Source organism: Oryx dammah, unplaced genomic scaffold (genome assembly GCF_014754425.2).
Source record: "Oryx dammah isolate SB20612 unplaced genomic scaffold, SCBI_Odam_1.1 HiC_scaffold_26, whole genome shotgun sequence".
NCBI classification, from domain to species: Eukaryota; Metazoa; Chordata; class Mammalia; order Artiodactyla; family Bovidae; genus Oryx; species Oryx dammah.
Window position 1 is genome coordinate 11,978,578 of NW_024070210.1, and position 15,774 is coordinate 11,994,351.

General features: G+C 42.3%; 1 protein-coding gene and 1 non-coding gene across 4 annotated transcripts in view; both read right to left on the minus strand.

The window, feature by feature from the left end:
* NRXN3 (neurexin 3) overlaps nt 1-15,774 on the minus strand; it is a 621,447-nt gene that overhangs the window by 146,788 nt on the left and 458,885 nt on the right. The window lies entirely within an intron of this gene.
* TRNAE-UUC lies at nt 12,936-13,008 on the minus strand. The gene has a single exon. It is a non-coding gene; the product is annotated as a tRNA-Glu (tRNA).

Sequence of the window (15,774 nt, forward strand, 5' to 3'; positions counted from 1 at the left end):
TAATAGCACCATGCACACAAAGCTCTCAGCTTTGCACATAGCACCTGGTAAGCTGTATTCAGGGAAGTGATAGTTATAACCAGTAGATAATTCAGATTAATAATCACAGAAGTCTCCATTAGTACTGGGGGAATACTTGTGCAAAGTCAACTGAAACAGTACTCGATGAACTTTAGATTCAACATACTAGTCCTTTTATTGAATGAATTAAGTTGTGGTCAGTGTGCAGAGATTAGTGCATTAAATGTTTGTTTTTTGTTTTTTCCCTGCTAAGTTAAATCATTACAATGGAATGAAGTTATGTGAAAGCAATTCTACAATCAAATATTGTATCCAGACAGATTTTGTCAATCTCATGACAGAAAACAACACCATTACTAAAACTGAACCCCTGAGGGGTTCCTGGTCATGAGGACCTTTCTGGGTCCCCTGTTTCTCATCTGTAGGGAATAAGCTTCAGCCTCCAGGACCTTTCCTGAGTTCCAAAGGGTAGGTTCAAACAGCTGCTAATCAAGTAAGGGAGGGCATGCAGAGACAAGGGAGGAATAGTCAAGAAACAATAGTTCAGCCTTGGGACAGGATGCTGGTCACCCCTCAATGGATACACAGACAATATCTTACATCCTTGAGCTCTTAAAACCCCAAGAAAAGGAAGATTGAACTATTTGATGAAGCATTCTTCAGGGAACATCAGGAGACCCCTGAGGCCAGATTAAAGGCAGGCAGACCCTGTACTCATCCTGATTCTTATCAGCACCACTGCTATAAAACTTCTTATCACATCCTCCCGGGTTGGAATGTACAACTTTTCAGGGCAAAAGCCTGCTGGGTTCGCCATTGCCTGGCAAAGGAATAAAGCTATTCTTCCTGATTTTACCCAAAATTCCATCTCAAAGATTTGATTTGGCACTGGTGCACAGAGGCTGAGCTTTCAGCATCAGTACTTCTAACGCAGTTGTCACTAAACTGCAGAAACTGAGTCAGACCAGGACATTTGAAAGCAAATCCTACATCTTAGTCTCTAAGTTCACATGAATGACTTGAATTAAAATTTGCTTTTTCAAACAAATTAGACAACAGGAACAGAAAAATCCAGCCTCGGTCTCTGGTTTCTATGCTGTCAAGACAAAGAAGAGATACAAAAATACTGATCTCTTTAGCAAAAAAATATTGCAGGAGTCTTTTCCTTGGAAAGACAGTAGGAATTTCCTCCAAAATGCATCTAAACTCTACTTCTGTAAGCTCCCTAGGATGCGCGTTTGTCACAGCGGGGAGCATTTGACAGTTTCTTGAAGAGCCTCTAGGTAGAAATGTGAATCAGGTTAGATTCCTGCCTTGGAATGATACTCCTCGGGGCCATATCCATGTATAAAAAGTGCACCCAGATGTTAGCAGACAACTGTACTGTCATTTTCCCCCTTCCAGAATTTCTGTCAGGAAACACTGTGGAGCTATGACTGTATAAATATGCTGTGAATGCGATCCAGTAACAAAAACCAGTGTTGTTTATTCATAAGGTATACCAGGCCATTAGTGGGAAACATAAGGCTCTTGACACTGCTTATTTCAACATTTCACTGAAAGATCACAAAATGTGTCTGAGATAGGCCCTACTTTCTCTAACCTCTTTGAATGCAACAAGGGAATCAATGGGAGAATCTGTAATAAGGTTAGAACTGGACACGACCTAGTCCAACACAACCTCTACACTGGCAGTTTGGCCCAGTGTCACTCAGCTTGTTAGCAGAGAGTAAGAAATGGAATTCAACTCTCCCCTTGCAGTCCTGGTCCTTCTGCAAAGCCACACTCCCCTACGGCAGCCACTGGGCCCTGGAGGTAAAGTAGAACAGTCAAGATGAACCTCAGAGAAAGAAGCAAATCACATATCACAGGTTTCCTTAAGAAACTCATAGAATTGTCTGTGTGTCTTAAATCCCATTTCTGCTAAACTGAACAAAGGGAAAGTGAAGGTGAATTCGCTCAGTAGTGTCCGACTCTTTGCGACTCCATGGACTGTAGCCCACCAGGCTCCTCCATCCATGGGATTCTCCAGGCAAGAATACCGGAGTGGGTTGCCATTTCCTTCTTTGCTAAACTGAATAAAGGGAGCATCAAAGACTATTTTCGGAGCCCACTTGTCATTTTTGCCTTGTTTGGCAAAATGGAAATTTTCAGATATGTGTCAGTCTAAAAGTCCTACAGGAGTTCTAAATTTCTTGGCCCACTTTTTATGTTTATCTATTTTTCAATACCAAAAATAGTTACTCTAAGAAACTATCCTGAAAAGACTTGAAAACCAGAGCGATCTCTCTGATCTTCCAAATATGTAAGCAGCTTCTACAGTGGGCTTTGCTGGGCATGCTTAAAGGTATGGCAATGAATGCAGGCCACTGGGCTTCACGACCTCGTCCCAGGCCCCCTACCTTCTCCACTCTTCCACACACATCACCACCAGTCCTATCTGCCTCCTCACTTAGTCACCTCAAGACTCTGGTCAAATTCCCCCTTTTCCATGAAATCTTCTTGAAATCTTTCCAGTATCACTCACTGTGGGCTTTTATCTGTGTTAGTTTCTTACTAAATTGTAAGCTTCTCCAGTACACCATAAATCCCTTGAGGGCACCGACCTGCCATTGTTTTGCAGTTGCCACAGAGCTTTGTATATAATCAGAGCTCAGAAATAAATGTGGATAGTTTTTCTCCCTAACGCTTGGAGAATAGAAGTCATAGCTGATACTTTTGAAGTACTTCCCATAGCATTCCAGGCAGGATACCGAGGTTGTCTTGAGTTATACATTTCAGAGTTGATGTACATTATGGGATATGCCGGAACATCTGTGGTCTCTGTTTACAATGCACCAAGAGCACCTCCGCATACTCGCCCTGACCCAATTGTGACAACCCAAAATGTTTTCAGACATTGCTCAAAGTCTTCCTGAGGTGGGGATGTGTGGGGGTCAGAAGTCACCCCTGGTTCAGACTCACAAAATATATTACATTGACAGCCATAATAGAGGTTCCAGATATAAAGAGTATATTGTAAACTTTCTGGATCTCTGTGACTTAGAGAGAAGTTATCAGTAAAAAACAGATAGCTAGTGGCAGCTGCTGCTGCTAAGTCGCTTCAGTCGTGTCCGACTCTTAGCGACCCCATGGACTGCAGCCTACCAGTCTCCTCCGTCCATGGGATTTTTCAGGGAAGAGGACCGGAGTGGGTTGCCATTGCCGTCTCTGATAGCTGGTGGGAACCTGCTATATTTGCAGGGAGCTCAGTTCAGTTCTCCGTGGTGACCGAGATGGGTTGGAAGGGGTGGGTGTGAGGAAGGTCTAAGAGAGAGGGGATATATGTATACATACAGCTTATTTCACTTTGTTATAGAGCAGAAACTAAGACAACACATCCCCCAAATTAAAAATAAAAGTACGGTACAATCAAGACTCAAGTTCCTTCTCAACAGTGGGCCCTTCAGAGCCATCTTTTAAGCAGATGTTTTAGCCAGCCTGTCTCTGAGGCTGGAGTAAGGGCTGGGCCACAGGCGTGCCAGCGCTGCTTTGTAAACCTGAGCAGGCTGAGCGACATCTGTAAGGAGGCGCGTGAAAAACAGATCACTTTCTTTCAGGTCTTGCCCATGGCAGCCATCTGACCAAGGAGAGAAAAGTGCTTTGCTGAAAGAATAGTCCTCCTCCCCTGAGCCTGGGAGATCTAGCTTGAAGTTCAATTTCATAGAAATTTGAACTTGGAGTCAAAAGAAATAAAAAATGAGTCAGTCAATTAAAAGGCATCGTCTGAGAGAGGAGAGGGTTTGGTCTGTGCTAAGTTCAGCGCTCCAGAGATCAGCATGGAGCTGGTTTCCACCGTGTCAGCTTTACTAACTTAACTCCACCTTGTCAGCTTTACCAACTGGTGCTTGTGCCTTGCATGGCAAGCTCCTGTGAGGGGGAAGGCAAGTTTGTCTCAGTCTCAGAGGTTCACTGGTGAACCAATAAAGAGATGAACATGAGTAAACACTTCCTGGAAAAGGTAGCAATTAATTCTAAAAATGGCAATTTATCACAGAGCTGCAAAGGGACACGGGGCCCCTGGGGCATGCTTTCAGGTGGCTACTCATTGCCGAGTCTGAAATTTCATTAGTCTCTTTTACACAAACACCTTCACAAAAGGGTAAGAGTGGAGACTCAGCAAAGGGGGAAAACAAAGGAGGAGGCGGAATGAGAGCCCTGCCCGGGTTATTAATGGAGTGGACTCGAATTTCATGAATCTTAACATTCTGCTCTTGGAATGAGCGATTGATCATTTTAGATGCTACAGTGTACCCAAGACTTGGGGCAAACGCTAGTCCAGGGTGGGGGTGGGGCGGGGTGTCTGGCCATGTGTCTTAAGATTAAACAGCTGGCGGTGGGTAAGTCCCAGAGAGGGAGAGGCGAGCGTAAAGGGGAACAGCAGGTTTTTGGTCTCTTTCTCCCTCATCCCTCCTTCTACTCCCATTTCAGCCACCCTGTCCCCATTTCCATCTCTTTCCTATCAGCCTGCCAGAATTCACAAAGCAGCCAGTTGTAAAAATGAAGATTTGGGTATGATATTTTCAAGTCTCTCCTCAACACTAGTTATATTTCTCTCTGATACGTGCTCACATACACACCAGGTCTCCTAGACTCTTGCTGTTCCTCTAGATTGCAGTTATCTTGCCAATGTGGTGGACCTGGGTGGATGGTATAGCAAATAGAAAAGACTCTGAATACAATTCATTCAAAAGCATAACAGCCAGACATAGCCAAGTGCATTCCTTAATTTCAGTAATTCAAGAGAAAAGAAACGGTCTTAAGTGATGATCCTTTATATCCTAGGTATTTTGTTACATTTGCCCCACCCATCTGTCCATCCATATATCAATACATTTTTATTTTTAAAAATATCGAATGCCTGCCAAATGGCAGGCGCTAATATAAGTGTCCGTCCAAACAAAGGATCTATTAAGAGAGGCAGATATGAAAAGACAATTACAATATAATAGAATTAATACTACAGTAATGATAAGCTCCATTACTATGGAAACACAAGAGAGAGGCACCTGGATTCCAGATAAGATATCCCCAAAGATGTAAAGTCTGAGCTGAGTGTTTTGGGAAGAACATGAGCTAGCCAGAAAAAAAGGATTGAGAGATTGAGTTCTCAACATAGAGACCAGCATGTTTATGGCTGAAAACAGGAAAGTTCATTTGCGAATTCATGCTGGCAAGCAAGTCAGCCTGGCTAGAGCATTATGGGAGAGGGGTGGGGTAAAATGAATGAGAAAGAAAGCAGATGCTTGCATGAGGTATATGATCCTAAGATCAGATTTTATTCTGAAGGCCTTGGGATCCTTTGGAGGTTTTAAGCTAGGAGATGGTGTAGGCAGATGTACACTGCAGAAAGTTACCCTGACACCACTGTGGAAACTTGTACCAATGGGCAAGACTGGCGTCCGGGAAAGCAGTTATGAAACTATGAAAGTAAACAAGATAATGGCAGTGATGGTGGGCAGAAGAGGTGGGCTCATTTGCTGCTCAATAGGTAAAAGGAGATGTTAAGAGGATTTGTGTAAACCACGCATCAATCCTGTTGTGAAAGTAGTAGTGATAATGTTAGTCACTCAGTTGTATCTGACTCTGCGACCCCATGGACTGTAGCCCACCAGGCTCCTCTGTCCAGGGGATTCTCTAGGCAAGAATATCGGAGTGGGTAGCCATTCCCTTCTCCAGGGGATCTTCCCGACCCAGGGATCGAACCCGCTCTCCTGTACTGTCTGAGCCACCAGGGAAGCCCTGTTAGGTCTTCCATAGGCCCATCCATAAAGTGGAATTAAATAACTTGCTTAAAGTTCTATAGTAATAAATCAGTGGCGATGTCATAAAATCTTCACTCTCTAACTCCAGTGGCCTTTCTCTTCTTACTGGGCTGAGCACGATTATCTCTCAATGGAATTCTTATAATGTGTTAAGTCCTAGGAATTAAAAAATGAGTAAGAAGCTTCCTGGCAGCAAGTTGCTCAGAACGGAGTAGACTATTAGCAACTTCAGGTTACTCTACCCTGTATCCTTGTCTCTTGCTTTAATTCAAGCAGTAAGCTCCAATATAGGTCTTTTATAATTAATTCTCACCGTCAAGAAAAGAATCCAGATCCTGAGTTTACAGTTCTTCCCTTGATTTCATTCCATTACCTAAGTAATTCCTTCCTCTCCTTGTGGCCAGCCATTTACAAATATCCACAACTCGTAATGTCATTTTCTCTGACTTGTCGTTTAGCCAAACAATACAAATTTAGCTCCTTTAAACCTGCACAAGTTATTCCTTCATTTTTCTTAATCAATCCTCTTGCCTCTGACAGGTCTGTCTACGTATTGAAAGATCCTATGGAAGCAAAAGATACAGTGCTCTTATTAACAATTCTTCTTTTATATCATGCATTTTCACCATTTTCAAGCCCCTTTTTATTACTTGAGAAACTTTGCATGAAAATAACATTATATCTCTTGAGAAGCTTGTCTCCTCCAACTGTTCATTTCTCCAAGGAGACCCACACACCACCCACCTTTTCTATCCTAAAGAATAACAATGTCAAAAGAGAAGGAACAGTAACCACGATTAACATACGACTAGGCAGTCAGGATCCGTTTCTGGAATTAGTTGAGTAGTAAGATATTTTGTTGTTCTTTTAAGGCTGCGGGAGGATGTACGAAGAATAAAAATAAAATTTATCTGCAAGATGTTTCTAAATGGAATGCATTTATGACATTCTTATAGGGCTTATTTGCAGCTCTTTAAAAATAATTGACTATCTAATTAGAGAGATAGATTACATCAGTATAGAACACACATACAGATAAATACTGCTTTTTTATAGCCTCCACTATCTAGAAACACACAGAGTAAAACTCATTCAATAGCTTAACTCTTGGGTTTTCTCTATCTACATACATCTAAAACAGAAGCTCAAACAAAAGCTCACAGCTTTTACCGTGTAAATAAATATAATTCTCTAGTTCTCTACAGACTGAAAGTTCCCATGGTATACACACACACACACAGTGATCACCATTCTGAAGCATTTCTCTCTAGTTTGTTGAATGCTCTGATAATATTGGGGAAAATAAAATGGGTTTAATTTTCTTTATCTTCAGACAGTTTATTTATGACCCATTCATATCTGCTTGAAGTATATCAGTGGGAAGGAAGACTTGGAAATGGTCTAGGAACCTGACTGACAAATCATTATGGATTTACATGGCAGTACAGGTGGGTCCTTCAGAGGCTCTGGTGTTAAACAGAGAGCCTGGTACTGCTTGGTTTGAAGAATGGCTAAGGTTCTTAAGTTCCATACCTCAGTCTACCTGCCTGAGAAATGGGAAGAGAGTATGCACAGAAATTCATTGCACTTATGGTTCAGTTCAGTTCAGTCGCTCAGTCGTGTCCAACTCTTTGCGACCCCATGGTCTGCAGCACGCCAGGCTTCCCTGTCCATCACTGACTCCTAGAGCTTACTCAAACTCACATCCATCGATTCAGTGATGCCATCCAACCATTTCATCCTCTATCGTCCCCTTGCCGCCTTCAATCGTTCCCAGCATCAGGGTCTTCTCCAGTGAGTCAGTTCTTCACATCAGGTGTCCAAAGTATTGCAGTTTCAGCTTCAGCATCAGTCCTTCCAATGAATAGTCCAAAGGACTTATTTCCTTTAGAATTTATTGGTTTGATATTCTTGCAGCCCAAGGGACTCTCAAGAGTCTTCTCCAACACCACAGTTCAAAAGCATCAATTCTTCAGTGCTCAGCTTTATGGTCCAACTCTCACATCCATATATAACTACTGGAAAAACCTTAGCCTTGACTAGACAGACCTTTTTTTTGGTAAAGTAATGCCTTTCCTTTTCAGTATGCTGTCTAGGTTTGTCAGAGCTTTTCTTCCAAGGAGCAAATGTCTTTTAATTTTGTGGCTGTAGCTACCATCTTCAGTGATATTGGGGCCCAAGAAAATAAACTCTGTCACTGTTTCCATTGTTTTCCCATCTATTTGCCATGAAGTGATGAGACCAGATGCGATGATCACACCTTTTTGAATGTTGAGTTTTAAGCCAGCCTTTTCGCTTTCCTCTTTGACTTTCATCAAGAGGCTCTTTAGTTCCTCTTCACTTTCTGCCATAAGGGCGGTGTCATCTAACACACTGAGAAAAGGACATCAACCTGAGCTCAGTAGAGTGAGACAGGGTGGGAGAGCAGGGGGGTAACTCAGCAAGCAGGAAATATTGGAACTGTGTCTTTGAGCGATTGTTACTTTACTAAGCAGAGAGTGAGTAAAAGAGCAAAAACAATAATAATAATAATAGTTAACATTTATTGAGTACTTAATTTTGAACTGTGGTGTTGGAGAAGACTCTTGAGAGTCCCTTGGGCTACAAGGAGATCCAACCAGTCCATTTAAAGGAAATCAGTCCTGAATATTCATTGGAAGGACTGATGCTGAAGCTGAAACTCTAATACTTTGTCCACCTGATGTGAAGAACTGACTCATTGGAAAAGACCCTGATGCTGGGAAAGATTGAAGGCAGGAGGAGAAGGGGACGGCAGAGGATGAGATGGTTGGATGGCATCACCGACTCAATGCACATGAGTTTGAGTAAGCTCCAGGAGTTGGTGATGGACAGGAAGATCTGGCGTGCTGCAGTCCATGGGTTTGCAAAGAGTTCGACACGAGTGACTGACTGAATTGGACTGAACTTACTTAACTACATATCAGCTAGTCACTTAGTCCTGTCCAACTCTTTGAGACCCCATTGTCTAACTGTTGAGACAGTCAACTTTGAGAGAGGCTGATTTTACCCTGCCAGTCTCCTCTTTCCATATAATTATACAGACAAAACAGCATTGGTGTGGGTAGCCATTCCCTTCTAAAGGGGATCTTCCTGGCCCAGGGATAGAACCTAGGAGTCCTGCATTGCAGGAGAGCCACCAGGAAACCCACCGTGTATCAGGCATGCAGTAGTCTAAAGATAAGAAACCAATGAACTCATATTTTCTTCAGTAACTCTGTGGAAATGCTGATATTTTTATTATCTATCCAAGATCCCATGTGCTGTAACTAAGACCCAGTGCAGCCAAAGAAACAAATAGTAATTTTTTTTAAAAAATAGAAAGCAAGCATGGGGTGGGAACTTGTAGGGCCTTATAAGTGTGATTCCACATGAAGAGTGAGATCATAGCTGGAATTTGTTTAACAGTGATTTTTCTTTGCAATAAACATATAATTCTCTTCTAGAAAGGGAAATTGTTGAGAGTATAATACTGATGAAATTTAAGTATAAAAGAAAGAGAGTGTCCTCATCTGGTAAGAGTAGGGAGTTGATGGCAAGGGTAGGAAACAGGTTCATAGAACCTGCTTATCGTTTTGAGATGGAAAAGCCCTCAGTTCAGTTCAGTTCAGTCGCTCAGTCGTGTCCGACTCTTTGAGACCCCCATGAATCGCAGCACGCCAGGCCTCCCTGTCCATCACCATCTCCTGGAGTTCACTCAGACTCACGTCTATCAAGTCTGTGATGCCATCCAGCCATTTCATCCTCAGTCGTCCCCTTCTCCTCCTGCCCCCAATCCCTCCCAGGATCACAGTCTTTTCCAATGAGTCAACTTTTCGCGTGAGGTGGCCAAAGTACTGGAGTTTCAGCTTTAGTATCATTCCTTCCAAAGAAATCTCAGGGCTGATCTCCTTCAGAATGGACTGGTTGGATCTCCTTGCAGTCCAAGGGACTCTCAAGAGTCTTCTCCAACACCAGAGTTCAAAAGCATCGGGACTCTCAAGAGTCTTCTCCAATACCACAGTTCAAAAGCATCAATTCTTCGGCACTCAGCCTTCTTCACAGTCCAACTCTCACATCCATACATGACTACTGGAAAAACCATAGCCTTGACTAGACGGACCTTAGTCGGCAAAGTAATGTCTCTGCTTTTCAACATGCTGTCTAGGTTGGTCATAACTTTTCTTCCAAGGAGTAAGCGTCTTTTAATTTCATGGCTGCAATCACCATCTGCTGTGATTTTGGAGCCCCCCAAAATTAAGTCTGACACTGTTTCCAGTGTTTCCCCATCTACTTCCCATGAAGTGATGGGACCAGATGCCATGATCTTCGTTTTCTGAATGTTGAGCTTTAAGCCAACTTTTTCGCTCCCCTCTTTCACTTTCCTCAAGAGGCTTTTTAGCTCCTCTTCACTTTCTGCCATAAGGGTGGTGTCATCTGCATATCTGAGGTTATTGATATTTCTCCCGGCAATCTTGATTCCAGCTTGTGCTTCTTCCAGTCCAGCGTTTCTCATGCCCTGCTGCTGCTAAGTCACTTCAGTCGTGCAACCGACTCTGTGCAACCCCATAGACGGCAGCCCATCAGGCTCTGCTGTCCCTGGGATTCTCCAGGCAAGAACACTGGAGTGGGTTGCCATTTCCTTCTCCAATGCATGAAAGTGAAAAGTGAAAGTGAAGTCGCTCAGTCGTGTCCGACTCTTAGCGACTCCATGGACTGCAGCCCACCAGGCTCCTCCGTCCATATATACTCATAAGCTGAAGAGATTTTATTAATGGGACCACCAGAAAATGAACGCAATGAATGATGTCAAAAAGCTTGGGAAGAGTCCGGGTTAGAAGGATCAGGAACACAAGATTTTGAACAGAGAGGTGAAGGACTTCTAAGGTGAGCATGGATGCAGGTAAACTTTGAGGTGGAGGGATTTAAAGAAACTCATGATCAATGGATAGTTCCTTCCGAAACAAAGTAGCATTTGGAATTCAGTGGCACAGAGGTCAGTAAGGGAACTGAGCAGGGAGGTTGAAAATATGCTAATCAACAGTTAGAGGCCAAGGGGCTGCTGACCGGGAAAAGGAGAGCCTTTGAAGGCAGGCTAAAGGCACAGTGAATGAGTGAGCTCACAGGCTGGGACCCTTGAAGGATAGCCCACTCTGGGATTCTGAGACACACCCTTCATTTCACAGGCAAAAGTTTGATGGTCTAAGAGGCTATGATTCATGGTAAGGAGAAGTAGGATATTGTATCAATGAGCCATCATGAGAAAACAAAACCAGGATAAGAAAGAGTAGTACAGTAGCCTTGGCACCTCAAATCTGGTGATGAACCATCATATAATTTTTCTACCAGAAAGTCCATGAAGCATTATTTATAGAAGCAGTATCATTAAGAGACATTTACAATTTAAAGTACAAACATTTTACGTACTCAGAATTAAACTGCATTGCTTTCTTCTAATTTGCTAAAGTGCAAAATGGGGCTTCCCTGGTGACTTAGATGGTAAAGAATCTGCCTGCAATGTGGGAGACCTGGGTTTGATCCCTGGATCAGGAAGATCCTCTGGAGAAGGGAATGGCAACCCAGTCCAGTATTCTTGCCTGGAGGATTCCATGGACGGAGGAGCCTGGTAGGCTACAGTCCATGGGGTTGCAAAGAGTCAGACATGACTGAGCAACTAACAACACAAAGTGCAAAATAAGAAAATAAAAGACTGGACTCTCCACCAAGCCTTTTTCTGATCTCTTTTCCTGAAGCTGTCTGGGTGATCTTATTACAAATGTAGTTTTAAGCACAGAAAACATTGAGATTTGAGTCTGGGGAAGGGAAGAAGTTTGAAAGAACTAACATGTTGCTGAAGGGCCAATACTATTTTTAAGTTGGCTGGACCATGCTGCTGCTTTGTTAGTGATGCCACTGGGGACATTTCAGTAAAAAGGCAGAAAGATAAGTGTTCGCTTTGGAGTCATCACAGGAGTCAAAGCCACGTGTGCTTTTGAGGATGAAAACCTGGGGCCTTTCTGAGAAAGACTGGATAGCCAACACACATCCTTTGCTAGTTCAAATACTTCTTCAAAGCCGTAGTCTTGTTACTAAGAGAAACCTCCACTGCTATCCAGTAGTGGGTGAAAATTACACCTGGGGAAATAGACCATCACTTCATACCAAGAAGAAATGTCTAAGAAAGCCTTGTATTTTGTATGATCTAAGTAACATTTAAATGCAACACAGTAAACGGAACATGCTGCACCATTAAAGAAAGAAGAAATCATCTGGGTAAAAAAAGTAAAACATGCTAAGTTTGGAGGCAAAGACTGTGAAAACTATTCATCCAGCTTTGGCTGGAGATGCCCGCTATTATTACTAATAATCAGAACAATGGTATTAAATGAATTTAATCTGAAAGCAGGAGGCATAATTGACAGCGTAGGCATGATGTCTTATAATCACCCAAGCCTCAGCTATGCCTGGGCAGCAAGAGTGGGAAGAACTAGGGGAAATAATTACAATTAAGAAGAAATTGACATATGAATTGAATTGGGCACATTATCTTCAGCTTCTGGTTCAGAGTTTTTATTACAAAATTAAATAGAAAGGGTAATCAAATTGCAGGAAAACTTCCACTGAGCTTCACAGTTTTCACTAAGGAAAAAAAAAAAAAAAAAAGAAAACACCAAGACAAAGCATAAGAAAGGAGGAAGAAGAATTGTGTGTGTGTGTGTGTGTTCAGTTGCTAAGTCGTATCTGACTCTTTGTGACCTCCTTGGACTGTCCCCCGAGGTTCCTCTGTTTATGAGATTTTCCAGACAAGAATACTGGAGTGGGGTGCCACTTCCTTCTCCAGGAGATCTTCCCGACTCAGGCATTGAAGCCACATCTCCAGTATCTCCTGCACTGGAAGACCAATTCTTTACCACTGAGCCACCTGGGAAGCCCCAGGAAGAAGAGTTAGATGTTTTCCAGTTGCTGATTCCTGGTTACTAGTGCTCTATTAAAGAAACCAGGAGGTGACATACAGGATGGCTGTAAAGTCTGGAAACCTAGATACACACACATACTAATTTTGTTGTTGTTGTTGCTGTTTTTTGGCTGCACTGTTTGGCTTGTGGATCTTAGTTCTCCAACCAGGGACTGAACCTGGGCCCTCAGCAGTGAAAGTGCAGAGTCCTAACCCCTGGACTACCAGAGAAATCCCCAACTAGATAGTTCCTTGCCTTTACAATGCATGAGGGTCTATGACATGACATCTGTGACATATGTGTTCAATGTGTATGGTCACTCTTCAGCAAATAGAGTTCAATGTACTGAGCGTAACTGGGCTAAGCACAGTGTATTCATGCATTTGTATCAATTCTTACATATGCATCGTGAGGCTTTGGCTTAAATTGTTTGTATCTCCAACTGCCACTGAGGAAACCACGGCACACCATGCAGGCAGGAATCTAGAGGGTTCAAAACAGGAGATGACAAAGCCAACTCAACATGGCGTGCCATTCAATCCAGCTTTGCAAACTCATTCAAACCAGCCCCGCATCACTCTGTCATAGTAACTGATGGTGCTTCATCCTGTTAGCTTCCTTATGGGTGGCCTCCTGGTCAGTTAACATGGTCAGATCTGGTATGTTTCAAGACTTTAGAGCAAAACTGTAGACTACAAACCTGAGACGTGATACAGCAGGCTCCCTACAGCAAGGCCTTAGCACAGGCTCTTCTCTTGGGTTACAATACTTCGCCTTGTTCTCCTCCCCTGCTTACCTAACTTCTCATCCTGAATGGTGCAGCTCCTACACTGCACCCTCAAGAAACTCTTGCCACATCAGAACACTAGCTCAGATCCCCTTCAGCTTTCTTAGCAGCTTGCTCTCCTCTTTCACTGAACTCATCTTGGGATTAAATAGTTGCTTGTGAAATTAGTTTGCTTTATGCCTTCTTCCTGCTATGTAAGCTCCATGAAGACAGGTAGCATATATCTGTCTTATTCACCCTTCTGTCCCTATGCAGATCCTTCCAAACAGTAGGCAGTAGCTACTAACTGCTGAGCAATTAATGTTCCTCTTTTAATTCCCTCACACCATCTTGAATTCAAATTAAATGCTGGGAGGAAAAAAAAAAAAAAGACTACAAAGACCCCCTTTGCAAATGCTGACTCTGCCTTGCAAGCAAAACCTAAAATAAGGTTTGCCAGAACCTCCAGAGTCCTTTAAAGGAAAGATACTTTTCACCCATCACCTGAGTCTCTCTCTCCTCAGGGAGTTTAGGCGAAGGCTGGGAGAGGTGACTGAAGCCTTGTTCAATTGTCAAATCATTCCCTTGGCCTCATTTACCGAGCTCTTTAGGACACAACATGATTTAACACCATCAGACATGACAAAGCCATCTCTGATATTTTCTAATATAATCGCCTTTCATTGTACATTGCAAAGGAAAATGTTTCTTAAATTTAAGAAGGATGTTGAGATGGGAAAAATGTTTACAACAGAAGAAAGAGGAAACCTCTCTTATAAAAATACCCAAGAGGATGAGGAAAAAACCGAAAAGAATGTAGTTTACTGAAAATGAAGGGGAGAGAGAGAGAGAGCACAAACCACCTTAATCCCCCTCCTATCAATGGCTTGAGTGGCCTTCTTTTATGTGATCTATATTTCCCTCTAGTTATTACTATGCATATTGCTGAGTACAACATAACAAAAATAAGTTGTCTAGACATTCACCCCAAATCTTCTAAATTAAAAACAAACAAACAAACATGAATTACCCTGTAGCTATTGGAGTCAAAAGAACATTTTATAGGTGCTCTCTGTATGGCTGTATGGTGTTTTCAGTATGGCTTTGGGAGTAGATTTTGTTATTATCCTCCTCTTCAACTATTTTGATCTACTTCAGAGCCTCTAGCAATCTTTGTTTACTGGTTGGCAATGTTGAGAGCAATGGGTCCCTATAGAAATAACCTTGGGAACATCTTAACCAAGTTCACTTAAATTTCCCCTGAAACCTCCTACTTATGATTTGCTCACACTGGCCTCCAATCCTCTCTCCTCCAACAGATGTAGTCTTTGGCTCATACTTAGTATAATTACTTGATCAAATCCTACTTCCAGAGTCTATATCCATATACGAAGAAAGTGAAGAGTTAGTTGCTCAGTCATGTCCGATTCCTTGTGACCCCTTGGACTGTAGCCTGTCAGGCTCCTTTGTCCATAGAATTCTGCAGGCAAGAATACTGGAATGGGTTGCCACTCCTTTCTCTAGGGGATCTTCCCGACCCAGGGATCAAACCCAGATCTCCTGCATTGCAGGTAGATTATTTACTGTCTGAGCCACCAGGGAATATCCAACATGAATTCACTAATTTTTTTTTTTTTGGTGGAGATTCATTTGTCTTCTTAGAATGTATTATTTCTCTTGAGTTGCAAGGAATATGTGGAGTGATTCTTTTTGTACAGTATCTACATCAACTTGCACATGTAAAGGAAAGCTAGTAAATATATTACAGTGATAAAGCTGAAAGAAACTGAGAGCCAAGTGAATAGACTTTATCACCAAACACTGTACGATGGAACCCAGTGGCATGCAAACACATTGTCTGACATTGCATAGCATAAAAATTCCAAAGTGACTATTCTAATCCTTGCTCATCTCAAAAATATAAGCAGCTGGTGTGAAGGAAGAGACAGCTATGCTCATTTCTGAATGCAAAATATTCAAAGCATTTATATGTATTATTTAATTCCTATGCTCTCTGAGATGGCTAGAGAATATTATATGAGGGAAAGCAAAAAAAAGAAAAAGAAAAGAAAATCCACAAAAATGGATGACCTTAAGGAGAGCTTTGTCTCAGTATACTGAAGGAGTTGGTAGTATAATAATTCTTACTGGGATTTTGCATTGAGAGTAAATTTAGATATAATATATGCCTATTAAAATACCTATTAAAAATACAGCAGCTACCCCTCCT